At 35.0% G+C, this 14,828-nt stretch overlaps 1 protein-coding gene across 1 annotated transcript in view; it reads left to right on the plus strand.

Moving 5' to 3' along the window:
• Window positions 1-14,828, plus strand: part of NPAS3 (neuronal PAS domain protein 3) — a 579,942-nt gene that overhangs the window by 460,977 nt on the left and 104,137 nt on the right. The gene's annotated exons all lie outside the window — the stretch shown is intronic.

Genomic DNA, 14,828 nt, shown 5'->3' on the forward strand with positions numbered 1-14,828 from the left:
AAAGAAAGAAAGAAAGAAAGAAAGAAAGAAAGAAAGAAAGAAAGAAAAAAGGAGTGTTTTGAAAGAATAAAAAAAATGGTTTCCTTCATAGTAATGCATCTACTGGCTTAATTATACTTCACAAGATAAGATACAATGTTTAGTTATGCATTCTCTTGTTTGTGATTTCAAGGGTTAGTTAAAACCCTGGGGATCCACAATCCTGTGCTTTTTAAAAAGAGAATTTAATGGAAACTTTAATTAATGATCTAATCAATCAATTAATCTCTGTTACATAAGTGTTGAAATCTAATTCTCCTTCACAGCTCTATCAATACAGACAGAACTGAAATGGCTGCCCACTTATCAGGATAATGGAGAGCCATTGCAGGCTCAAAAAATAGTGAAATTGTGGTAGTATTCTGAAGCTGGTATCGATAACATCACGCTTAAAAAGTTATCTTGAATTCTGGATAGATCACAATATGACTGTGTGGCAACTGTTAGGCAGTTCCTTTTTCTTCAGTTGAATATAAAAAACATTAGAATAGCCCCCTAACTAGTTGGAAGTTGACCCATTTATTTTGTGGAATCTCTGATAATTATGGCATAGAAGGAGTAAAAAAATCTTACACGGTTAGCATCATGTAGTATTGACTTTTGCCTTGAGTTCAGGAAATGTAAACCTTCTGCTTCATCTGCTTTATGAAATATGTGCAGACCACACCATGCTGTTGACTAGCCAACTGTTGATAAATAAATATTTATATTTTGAGTGATTTATATAGGGCCTCTATCAGTACTGCAAAGGTGAGACTCAGTGTGACCTTTATTTCTAGGACTGCAAGTCAATCCAACCTCTTTGGAGCTTGGAACCCTGCCAGAGGTGTCTGCAGTGCTGATGGCAATTTAACTGATAACAATGCAGATGAAGATTATTTTGTGTACAAGCTCATCTTCAAAGCAGCCTCTGTGTGTGTGTCTGTATGCTTCCAAACACAAAAAAATCCATTAAGAGAGCCTTAAGTGTAGGAGAAAGAATTAAATCATAGCTTGGACTGCACTTGTACTGTGCAGTGTTTGTTAGCAATCTTTTACCTTCTTTTGAAAGTAAGTTCATCTAAGTTCAATGCATAAAAATACTTACAAGAGCATTTTTCAATTTTATGGAGAGCCTTTCAAAGAGAATTTTAAAAATATAAACCAACTTTGAAAAGAGAAATTGAAAATTTGTGTATCCTTAGCAATATATTTAATATTTTTGGCTGCATACTCATACATCTCATTTAGTTTCCTTTTAGTTCATTCTTACAGTAATCGAAAAAGCACAGAACAAGATGTCATACTGAACTCGTTGAATCTAACTTCCTACCTCTTAATTTCAGTGATTTACCAGTTCTTCAAAGCAGTATACTTGCTCATTTGTCTCTGGCTTATTCATTTTGCAACCTTTCCCAAGACACAAATGCTGAAAACTTAATGCTGCTTTTGGCAAGGAAAGATCACAGCTTTATTTGCAGCACCAATTTAATACACTAGTAGTAATTGTGCACACTACATATAAAAGTGATTCTGTTTACCTTGCCAGCAGGCTGACTTTCTCTTCCAAATGAAGAATTTTGAATTCTCCTGCCAGTCAGTAAAAAGCTAACCATTCCAGTCCACAAAAGTATATTGCTCCAAAGAAGACAAGCTAGAATTTCTAACCCTGATTTGTAGCTACTTAAAAATTTGATTATATTAATTTTCCTGCAAATTGCCTTATCCTTCTGGTCTTTTTTCTTCTCCTCCCTTTTAGATATTATTGTCCCTTGCAGTATCATTAATCCATAAATACAGCATCTGCATCTAACATACAGTAAGATATATTAATATTATATACACAATATGATTTTCAACAAATTACAGTAAAATGCAAGCATTATGCTAAATGGAGTCTTAGAAAGTCCTAGTCAAACATAGAAGTTACTGTGTTATAAAGTCTGGATTCCAACAGCTAGGCAACACTGCAGATTTTTCAGAGAAGAAATGGAGATGGAAAGTATGATTATAGAACATATGAGATTTAAGACACTGTCATAGTGTCAGAGCCAAATGGTGACAGAGACCAATAGTAGTTTCAGCCATTTGAATCAGAGGCACTGTTGACCCTAACAATTCAGAAAGCATGTTAACATGCTCAATTGGAGCATGCTAACTCGAGAAAGACATCTTGGAATCACTGTGGCTAATTCTCTGCAATCATCATGTGAATGTGCGATATCAGCCAAAATGTTGAGTATCATGAGAAAGCATGCTGAGGCCAAGTCAGAACGATTTCACCATTTCATAAAAGCTTGGTATCTAGAGTACTGTGAGCTGTTGTACTCCCTAGAGTACAAACAAGAGTAAGTATAATGACCAAGGAGATGGAACAGCTGCATTACAGGAAGACAGAAAAAGGCTCAGATTTTTCTGTATGGAAAGAAGACAAAGAGAGTGTTACAATTAAAATTTTCAAGATCAAAAGAATAGAGAATTGAAGCAGGCCTGTTGTTCACAAAATCCTGCAGCAGTAAGCAGGAAGCACTCATTGAATATATGAGAGGATCAGTTTAAAACAGATTAAAGAAATTGACGCTTTTGAATTTATTGTAATGTGAAGTTGTGTGCAGGTAATGTTCACTTGTGCAAAAATGGATTAGACATTCATAAACAACAAACTCATAAAGAAGTGCTAACGGGAATAGGAATAAATGTACTCTGCAGTGCAACAGCTGTGAATATTGTGGAGAACATGGCCATTCATTTTGCATGATAGCAACTCGTGCATCCACAGCTGGAGAGAGTACCCTAGTCTAGGTAAGCCGCTGGGCTAATTGAAGTATTGCATCTCTCGTGTTCTTACACATTTACCATTACTCAGTTCTCAGAATGTACAGTAGAGCTCAGGAAATAGCAGTAGAGACACTTCACGTGAAGGGAATATTAGTCTGTACAGTTACATGAGCGGTGACAAGTGAACACAGTGATTCATAGTTACAAAGTTACAAGCCTGGACTTCCAGTCCCTTGACCTAATTTCTACCATATGAAAAATAAATGCTTACTTGTTACCAATGGTTTGGTTAGGGATTGTGTTTTATGCATTTTACCCTACGGTGACACATCCATAATAACTGGGTCTTGGATGTTTTAGTTGTACAATAATTTTTAGTTGGAGATTGTTAGAGGAGAAACAGTTTTAAATTCTGAGTTTAGTTGTCACAGACTTTATAAGACAAAGACTGTTCAGAGCCTGCAGCTAATTTAGGTTTCTTTTGCTCTTTCTTTTTTTCTCCCCATTTTTTAGTTATTAAATATTGCAAGTGATGATGAAGAAAAGATTGAACTTCATATGTTTGCCTTATTATCTTGTTGCCATTTACTGTTGCTCCGTTCCTGAGATGCTTAGATGGGAAAGGCAAGGAACTTGACAGTTCTAAACACTGGGTTTCATTTCTAAATTAATTAATTAAATGGAGACAAAAATCATACAAGTAAATTTTGAAAGTCACTTAAAGCCATGAAAAGGTTTGGAGTAGCTAGCTGTAAATTCAGTTAGGAAATATCTTTAGGAAGCAGCCAATCAAGGTTAAACTGATAAAATAATTTAATTTTATAATGTTTTATTAATTAATTCAGATGTGTACAAAAAGACAGTGTTTCATGGGTCCTGATTTGACACACATAGGTTTATTATTAGCAATATAGCAATTATTAGTAGTGAGAAGAAAAAAGATATAAAAGGAATTATTTTCCTGAGGTTGGAAGTATATTTTCACTGAGTATTGCCTGAGTTATGTATCCAAGGTATACTTTGTGAAACAATTAGTGAAGACACCTATACATTTTGCTGTTCTTTTTTAATTGAATTTTATTCTCTATATTTATGATTATCTGCCAGAATCTCCACATCTTTTTTTTTTTCTTTTTTCTTTTTTTTTTCCCAATTTCTCAGGGGTCACATTCCTGATTACTCTCTGTGTATCATCTTTAGTAGCTCTTAATTTTCTGCTTCTTTAGTAGCTTTTAATTTTCTGCTGTTCTGCTGATGTTTCTCTGAGTTCAGTCCATTCAGTTCCCTTATTTCTCTCTCATCTCTTCTGAAGATTTCCATAGGCTTCTGTAATTTTGAATCTCGGATTATTTCCTCCTAAATATTTCCCTTCCTACCAAGAATTGCAGTTGTATTTCAGTGCCCGGGTTTCTTGCCTATGTATCAATCTAAACAGAAGTGAACTTCCATATATCTCACATACTGTCTCTGACTTACTCTTTATAAGACCTCCTAATTCAGAATGACAGTGTTACCCATATTCTTCCATGCCAGAAATTTCTTATTTTTCCAGAATATTCCAGAATATTGGAATATGGATCCAGCCATGTCTTCAATACCAAATGTCCTTAATTTTACGGTAACATTTACAATATAGGTGTTACACAGTGTTACATCAGTTATTAAGAAAAAAATCTTCAAAATTTAAATGAAAAGTTTGAAGAAAAAGTAGGCATGAAAAGATTATGGGAGCATACTTGTTCTTTCTGCATTTTCATCCTACAAATTCTACTTACTTATATTTTTTCCTGTGCAAGAAGAATAAACTTTCATAGATGAGCTAAATTTTTCCTGATTTGGGAAATATAGCTTTATCGAATCACCAAACAGTGTTTGTGATGGTTGAGACGGGTAGGTTTAGAAGTCTGTGGACAAAGTAGTAACCTTCTTTCATTTATTTTTAAGATAAAGAAATAGATCGGGTTTTCCATGAAATGAATTTTTAAGTTGATATTGTTAGAATATAAGTCTTTTAAATATTGATTTGTTTATTCCAGTAAAATTTGACATAATCTGTCTCGAAGGTCAGTGTAAGCAGTATCTACTTGAACAAATTTCATATAGCGTGCAGGTATACTGTGGGTTAATCCTAAAGAATACAGTTCTTCAAAGGTCTTCATAATCTTTCAAGTATTTGTTCTTTTTTTTTTCTCTTAACATGTCTGAAATGGAAATTCATCTGTGAACGGTGGTTTTTATTCATGTTTTCACAGACATACATCTGCATGCCCAAGAAAAGAATCAATATTATGAATGAGAACTCTCCCCAAAAGTCTTTAATTATATGTTTATGTATCAATATGTAATATTTGATGTTTCCTTGGATTTTTTTTTCTTTTAGCTGACACATGCAGACTTTGAAAGGAGTAAAATCAGCAATGTAACAATGAAATGCATGCAAACTTGTTAAATGTGATGGCAAAATAAAAAGCTTCAGTCAGTATGATTACTTTAAAAAAAAAAAAAAAAAGAAAAGAAAAGATAGCTAGCAAACTGCCTATCATGTGATGAAATTTGACAGTAGGGATTATGGCTTTGATGGACCAGAACAGCTAATAGAAGAAGCTGACATTTTTGAAACCCTGCTAATTAAGGGTTCCTTCCTTAATATTAAAATAAAGTCTTTGTCTGGGTTTTATGGTTGGAGAATCAGGTGTTTTCATTAATATATGCCAGTCAGTCTTAATAAGCTTGGAGGGCAGAGGAAGTTATTATTGAGTGACCTTCTACAAAATAAGCATGTTGCTAAGGGCTGTAACCCTGCCCTGTTCAGACTGATGAATCTCATTTCCAATGCAAAAGCTTCACAAGAAATCCAAGTATTCTCTGTGCAATCACAGAAAATAATCCTTATGTCTCTTGTAATGTCCAGAATTGCCACTTACTATACTACTACTGTACAATGAATATTACAATACATATTATTTTTCTAGCACAATTGTCTACATTTCTGAATTGCCAAGAATAGAAAAACTTATTGTCAAGACACTTGTATTGAAAAGTCAGCTCATTTTAATACTTCTCAAATAGTCATGTACCCTGTTCGTGAATTATAATGCACAGAATACATCTGACAATACCAGCTTTGAAAAAGAGATATGTCTGTATTATTACATATTCATTTTCAGATAGATTTCGAACAGATTTTAAACCATTCATTGAAATTCATTGAAATGATAAATTCACAGTTGGATTTTGATTGACTCTTAATCTAATTTTACATTTGATAAGTTTTCATCTTTTTTTAAGTAATTTTGATTTTCTGTAGTTTTCTTCGAGCTAAATAAAAGGGTGTGGTAAACTACACAGATGTGTTTGCTGATAGAACTTAGAAAATGGCCTAATGAATCAGATTAAATAAGTGCATCACATTCTAACTGCTTATGATATGTCTCACATCAACTCTCTTTGCACTGGGCAATTTCCAACATTCCAAGACTTTCTGCAAATATTTACTAACGGCTTGCTGCTTCCTTTTTTCTCATGAGGTCAAGTCAGTTCTCTAAATGGTTCTTTAAGGTACTTGCGCTCATAATAAATACAGTGGATAATGTGTGAAAATCAGAGCAACATATCCAGTTTGCTGACACTGTGCTAATAAAATAACATGGCTGCCAAGTGGAAATGTCAGAGCTGGGAGAACATACATGCTCTCAGGTCATCGAGTGAATCTTTAAAAGTTGACTATTTAATAGGAAGCAAGCAGCTGCATCACATTTGCTGGTCTCCTTCCTTTAACTGAAGGCACATCAGATGGATCTACTTTCTTATCCAGCCCAAATCAATCTATCAAAATTTGTAAATTTTTTGATAGATCTCATTCCAAATGTATTTGTTTGCTTCTTTCTTTATTTACATTGGTGATCAAACTGTGTTGGATTCAGAATTGGATATGCATACTATTGGAAAGGGCTGGCCCATTACATATACAAATACACCGTAGCCCAATGAGACAGTCCAGCCCAGTGCCACCATTTGAAAAGCCAGAACTGAGGCCCATATTTTTCATTTTTGTCTCGGTATTTTTTCCAAGAGCATTCTGACAGAGCATTACATGGCTAAAATAAAATAAAATAATAATGCCCTGCGAAACATTTCCTATCTGAAAAAGACCAACTATCCCAGACAAGGTTTGAGCTATTTCTGAATGCCTAGTAGATGCCACATTTGAATACAGTAGCTCAATTTAGTCCAGTTGCTCTACAAACTGCTTTGAAAATGAAAGGCTCTCTGTATTGTGTTCCCTTTAAGCCAAAGCATCCATGCACCTTGGACTCTTTGCATTCCCACTTGTTTTTGGTTTTTTTTTTGCCTTTTGGTATTTTTGAATACTTATCCTTTTTGTATTTTTTCCCTAAATAGAAGTAATTTGATGTAGTGCCATAATTAACCTGAATCCTATTCAATGCTTCATAGGAAAGGCAAAACTAATACTTGCCTTTTTCTTATTCTTTTTCTTTTTCTTTTTCTTTTTCTTTTTCTTTTTCTTTTTCTTTTTCTTAGAATGTGTAAACCTGAACAAATTAAAATTCCTGTTTTTAAGGGAAATTTGTGGGTGTCTGTGGATGGTGATGGCTGGGCTAATTAGTTTATTTACTGTTAGTGATTTCCATTCCATTTCCAGGGGCCAGATGTACACAGTGGAGGAAAAGCAGCACTCATAGCACTTATTAGCATCTCACCAGCAGCTGCATACTACAGGAGCAAAACATATCTATACTATGAATGCTTCTTTCAGGTACAGTGTAGGGGCAGCTAATATACTTCTGCTCTCTACCCTTGCCTGTTCTATAGTGAAACACCAAGGACTGAACAACTAAAAAATGGAGAAAACAACAAGCGTAACTCGAGTACTTTTAGCACTTAAAGAAATGCAAAGCAAATCACTTGATGCACTTGAAACTGGTCAAAAGAAAGAGGTAGGAGTCACAGATTTTGCATGGAAATAAGTTTGGGGAGGATTCTTTTCTTCTTGCCGATTATGGTTATTATTTAACTCCAAAGCTATAGCTAAAATACCTGATGAAAACACTGCTGATTTCTGATTATAAAACTCTTGGAGGCATTGATATGAGTGAGAACTGACTCTTAGAGGGAACTATATAATTTTCATCCTTTTTTATTGAATGGTACAATGGGGTCTTTGTTAGACCCTCAGCAGTATCTTATGCAATGCCAGCTGGGGCTTAACTGAGAGCCAATATTAGAGTTCATTCACCAAAAAAGTACAGCACAAATACTATCTTCATGCAGAAATCAATATTCATAAATAAAACAACCAAAGGCACTTTCCTCACATACTATAAATGGTATTTTTACTGTAAATGTAATTGAAGCAAGGTCATTCATTTTGCTGCTGTAAAACAAATGGAGAATTAAACTAGATTTATTCCCTCTGTGAGAAAAAAGGATTTTCTGAAGAAGGAAGGAAATTTATTCTACAGCAGAAGACAGCACTGCTGTTCCACTTCCAAACATTGTGACTGTAAGTCAGGACAAGTGTTCTAATGAAAAAAAGAGTTTGGGAATATTTTCAACAGTGGTTAGGAAAAAGTGATTGAGAAATCTTTCCTCTTTCCCAAAGAAACAGCAAAATCTTTTCTTCTGTTACGCAGTTTTGGAAAATGAATATGTGTTTCAGAAAACGTGTTAAGAAAGATGTGAAATCACAGTGCTAGTACCTCAATTTCGTTCTGTGTAGTGATCAAATACACCCTGTTATATGTGTAAAAACAGATGCTATCAAAGAATCGACCTTAATTTAGAGACCTTCTCCCACAAAACCAGGGTCTCACTCAGGGTTTAGACCTCAAGGCCATTAAGACTCTGAAAGGGCTCCTTTCCACTCTGGCACAGAGTCCCAGAGGCTCATAGGAAGAACTTTAATTCCTTCATTGTCAGGTTATATATGGTTGTGAAGAACTGCCGTGGGCCATCCCTGTATGATGTAGGATGTAGGATGAAGAGAAAATAAAAACAAAGGTATGAGAAAAAATGGGAGCTTAGCTGAGCAAAAGCAGGTGTCCAAAGACGCCTTTCCAGTAGCCAGTGCATGTGTTAGCTGCCTTGCTCCTGATGGACTAGGTGCCTCTTTAAGTGAGCTGCAGAAGGCAACAAATCCTCACCCTATCTCTGTAGGTAAACTGTGGTTGATAGCTGCATAACATAAAGGGATTACAGATTTTACATCCACGGCAAAATTTTCAAAAGATCTGTCCCAGGCTGAGCATCCAGAATTAAAGACTGCTTGTGAAAAGCTGACCCTGGCCTTTGGAGAGACATTGCAAAGACTTTTCTGATAATGTTTTCTGAAAGGTAAATTTGAAACTCATTCAGTATTCCCACATTGTATCAAAGTGAAAGTGCCTCCAGTGGTGTCAACAGTTTAATGAAAATTGCTGTAATTTCATTGATTTTTTTGGTAGCCCATGCTAAATGAGCTATATGCTGCTGTGTATATATATACGTGTGCACAGTAATTGAATAATTTCCTGTTCACTACTGAAGAAAAGTTTTCTTTCTCCTTCTTCTGTTAGTATATACAAACCTTTATTAAGAAGGGCTTTCACTTTCTGTATCTTTCCTAGTGATACCTGAGCTAAAATTGAAAGTAAGATAGGTAGAAAAGATAACAATGTTTCTGCTAAAACAGTTCCATATTTAGTATAATCATATATGTAAATCATGATATGCAAAAGTTACGAAGAGGGAGCTGTAATAACCTGAAAATGCACAGTGTAAATGCGTATTCAACTACCCACAATTTGGCAGACTGATTATGACACAGGAAAATTCAGTATGACATAGGTATATTATTTCTTTTTCTCTTGCTATTTGTCACAATATTTCACTTTAAAATTATTTAATTAATCACTTCTTAATTAATCTTTAATCATTAAAGACTGTACAGAGCACTGTTGACTTCCACAAACTTGAAGTACTATTTTTCTGTTTAATAAAATGAGATTTACTGTAGCACTACGTTTTGCCACAGGTAGCCCTGTTGAGCTGTTGAGTACAGTACAGGGAGAACAGCAAAGGCCTTTAACTTTTGTGTTAGAAAAAGTAAATTAATCCTTGCTTCGTTTTCTTCAGCAGGATGTGATGATTCTCATTTAGAAGAGTTACCTGTACTTCAAAATAGTTGCATTATTCAACAAAAATTTAGAGTTATGCAATATAAAATGCTACTATCTGATATTTTTTATCTTAAAGGACTTTATGGCTTCTTTAAAATATTAAATTCTTTTAGTATCTTGGAAACAACATGAGAAACAAACAAATAAACAAACACAAAACAAATCAAAACCAACAACCATTGTAGAACATGCTGTAAAAGTAAAGAAAAAAATTTTCAAGCTAGTTTTTCCATTGAAGGATAGGCACTGTTTCCCATTGCTCTAAACAGATACATACTGCTTCACTAGTAACAATCTACAGCAACTCTTTTGAAGTCAATATTGTTAAACAGCTGTAAAATCAATTTCACTGAAATAAAATCCTGATTCATCCTGTCCATGCCTTCGACCCTGTACTACATTTAGTTCTCATGCTCACTTCATTTTCTCACTATTACTAACAGGGTACTAAGTATCTCAAGTACTACAGACTGGTAATCAGTGGTAGATGTAAGATCTTCTTAGTGCTGACTATTGACTGAACTGTAGCAAATGTAGTCAGCATGCATGGTGTGCTCAGAGCCACACAAGTCGGTAGGCTAGAGATCTGACAGCTAGCACAATACTCATTCCTCTAGAGCATATTGCGAACATCCTATAAATATTCACTTCACTTTAAAAAAAGTCTTTTCTACCAATCAAGGCAGTGTATGAAAATAATTCCATCTCTGTGCTGCATGCATCATGATTATGGATGTGCTGAAGCACCAATAATCAATCTCAGTTACTGGAGAAATTGTTGTCACTTGCTACTCGTAGTCATGCAAAGTGTTATACAAAGAAGCAGAACTAATGCAGCTTGATTTTCATAGAGGTGTTATTGGACATGAAGTACTGAGAGGCTATATATTATGATATGAACACAAGCTGCTCCATGCTGTTCATTCAGCTGTGTTTTTGCAAATGATTATGAAAGTAAAATACAAGGTATGTCACTGTTCTACAAGCTAGAGTAGGGCTTTGTGCCCATTTTCATGCACTAATCCAAGAAGCTTGCAGAGGTGACATTATCAGGCTTATTTCTTCCTCTCAGTGAACTGTTTTCTTTTTGCTGGTACTAGCTTAAAATGATCCAATCCATATTCTATGAAGCTGACATCTCTTTCTCAGTTGTAAGAGTCAGCTGGCAACAAAACAGTTCAGAGGCATAGAGAGTGTCTGTATTAAACACAACAACCAAGGGTTCATTTGCATCCCATTTACCTTGGGGAAAATGCAGCTCAAGTTTAATGTTAAGCGCACGCTTAGTGTTTTGTTGATTTTCAAAACACTGAAAAGGCTGCTTTCTCGACAGCAAATAGAAGGTTAAAACTCAATGTGTGCTGCTGAGTCAGTTTCCAGTGAGTACAAAATAAATTTCTTTGAAGGGCGAAAAAAATCTACTAAGTCTGCACCTCATGTCCAAGGTTTTCTTACACCTAGAACTTTTAATCTGAAAAAGGCTGAACTGTGTTATGAATGGTATGACATAACCCGTGCAGTTATACAGGGTCTTCTCAAAATCTGATATTTCCATTTTGAACCTATATTTCTTAGGCTAAAGATGAAAATAATCATGTTATTAAACTGCCACTTCTGTGCATTAGGTTGTTCTTGACTACTTTAAATGTTTCTCAACAAAGGTTGCAATGTTTTTCTTTGGGATTTTTCTTTTTATTGTCATTAGCGTATTATTCAACAGTATACCTGTGTCATCACATCATTTTCAATGATGTTGAGTTTAGCTGAAAACTAGCAGTAAGAAAAAATTGTATCATAATTATTTTGTTAGTTTCACGTGCCGAAAAGGAAAATATATGTAGGTCGGTCTGAAAGCAATGCCTCTTTATTTATTTCCATGGAAACAACAACAGATAAAAAGAGTACAATAATGCTATTTAATAGAGCAAGTTCTCAGTTACAAAACACTATTTTTTTTTACAGTCACCACCATTAACTATACATGTTTGCCAGCCATGAACAAGAGCCTGCATGCCGCTCTGATAGCAGTCTTCATGGCTGTCCCAAACAGGGCTTGTCTTTCACATCACTATTGCTGCTGCTGAAACGTAGTACCTATTTCCTTGCTGTGCTTACATCCGTTTCATCTCCATAAACATTCAACAAGTGTCAATGAATGTCAGTGGGTGCCATTTTTCCATGTGGAGGAATTCAGTGACACACCTTCTCTTCATGTATACTCCCATGTCAGATGCCATTCTTTCTGACTGTCCCCTCTGCTGTCCTCTGTTGTATAACAATAACATGTAATGGAATAATGGTGGGAAAAATTATCCTCTACTGCCATACCACCATCTACCTCTGACAGCATGGGCCAACATAATAAGGAAGGAGGTGTTCGTTTCAGAGCAGCACTTCGAATTACATTTTTTTTTCCCCCACTTTTCATGTTTACAGCATTGGTGTCATTAATTTCTCCACACCCTGGAAGTATGCAGGCTTATTTGCAACATCTTGTAACAATAATGAACAATAATGGTATTACTCAAAAGCAGTTTTGTCTCATGTGTAAAATGCCTAAAAGGAACACTTGCAAAAATGCGAGAAATGTGAATTCTGTTTCCATCAGCTTGGTAGCAGTGACAAGGAACCTTACCATTACTCTTCATAATGTACTTGCTATAGATACTGTGCTGCAATTTCCCTCACTTTGCTTCATTGATGCCCAAGCTTTCCTTGAACCATGATTTTTGTCTAGAGAGTTGAGATCAGGTGAGTGTGGAGTGGAGATGAGTAAAGCAAAGCTCCCTTTGTCATAGTGCTTTTCCTTTTAGGATTTAGGATTCAAAATTTTTAAAGTAGCATTGTCTGAGTTACATCTTTTTGGTGCCATTCACAATGGGATACTTCTATTTGAAATGGGTAGTTGAACTTCAGTGTTTAGTGTAATTTATAACACAAATCTGAAATGAAGTATGTACTGAAGTATTTCAAAAGAGGGATTTTGATTTAAAAAGAGCAAATGTCTGGCAGTTTATCAAACTGCTCCAGTTTACCTTCATACAGGAGGAGAGTGGCTGCTTTCATATTCACTAATCCCCAAATAACCATCAAGAAATATTAAAATACACATTTTATTAGTTTCATTTAATTTCTTAATTGCTCAAATTCAGTTTACCAATTTATTGCTGTGTGAAATGCTTAGAGGCAATGCGTACATTAAAGGGATTATTTACATGTAATCCCTCCCTCCCAAAGGATACAAACTGATCATTTATGAATCCTGATTTGTGCTCTGTTACAATACAAGATGAATGAAATAGTTACTGTAGGTAGGATAATGTAGCTCCTGGAAGTATAATACTGCGTGGAGTACAACTTAGTACTCGTTTGCTTGGTACATTTTATTAAAGGTGCATGAACTTCCTTTTTAGAATTTGGATGAGCCAAACAGAAACTGCTTGCTGCAACTGAACCATTTATTTTGTGGGAGTACATGCAAACAAGACATTACATTTAACCTTGGGGAGAAGTCTATTTTAAAATGTAACCCATGTTTTATTTGGGGTGTGGATTATTTTTGGCTAGGGTTATAATTTTACAAGAAAGAGATTTATAATTAGATTTAAGATAATTGGCAGGGATTTGCCATTAAGATGCAGACTTGCAGCTTGCTCCCTGCCTGTGGATATCGCTGTAGGTATCTGTTTGCCAGCCAAAAAGTGTGAAACAAGATGTAAAGGAGAAACAAAAACCTGAACCACTTTGAGCCAAAAGGAATAAAACTTTAAGTATCTCTAAGTAGTCTCTAAGTATTTTAGAAAAGGAAACATTTTTTTAACCTGCAGCACACTCATTGTGCACCACTGCAGAATGATGGCATTCACCACTGTTTTAACAGAGCTATTAAACTTCTCAGTGTTATCCCAACCTCTTCTCATTACCAGACATACCTTGCTGTATTTGAAAAGTTCACATTCTGAGAGCATGACTATATGGACTAGCATGACAGTGGAACTTAAGAAAGGCAATAGTCTGTAGCCTTAAAATCAAATACCTGAAGCCTGAAATGTCTCCACCACTTAAGAAAAGGACTATTCTGCATTTCAGCTTGTTTAGAATTTCCCCACAGTCTTTACTGAGGGATTTCTACATGCTTTACTCTCATCTCCCCACAGAGTGTAGTTTCCTTAGATTGACAAATACAGAATAATTAAGTATTTAAGGAGATGCATATTCTCTTTTTTATTAGATTGAGATGGAATAAGCTGACACAAGCAAAAGAAAACAGTTTGCCAGTCCACATCTTCCCTGACCGTTCTTATACCCAGCATTCTTGTCAGATTATTGAGTGTATGAACTTCATTGATGAAAAATTACATTCATGCATAAATTCCTAAATTCTGTTGCACAGCTTTAAAAAAATATCTTCTACCTCATACAGGTTTTTATATATATGTATTTATAATAGTATAATGGAGTATTATGAAAATGAGCTTTTTTCCCATTAATTTTTGCAGCTTTGTTTATTTATGTTTCAGAGATAGTAATTGTATCTGCACACCTATGGCTGAGCTGAGATCTGCATGCTAAGCAGGCTTCCCTAAATATTTTTTGATATATATATATGTGCACACATACATGCATTCTCGCCACTATAGTTACGCAATGTCATTAAGTCATATAGATATGTTTGCGCTTTTAAATATTTATACATTTGGTGTAACAAGCATAGGCTGGTGCTCATGCCATTTTCTTTTATTTTATTTGCATTACTTCACAGGAAAGAAAAATAATCACACCAGTTCCTAAATGAATGCTGTTTGTCTTGTCAAATTGAGCATCTTTGTTTATAATGACAGGAATGCTATATTC

This window comes from Centrocercus urophasianus, unplaced genomic scaffold, assembly GCF_019232065.1.
Source record: "Centrocercus urophasianus isolate 14NV4802_14NV808 unplaced genomic scaffold, USGS_Curo_1.0 seq_14, whole genome shotgun sequence".
Lineage (NCBI taxonomy): Eukaryota > Metazoa > Chordata > Aves > Galliformes > Phasianidae > Centrocercus > Centrocercus urophasianus.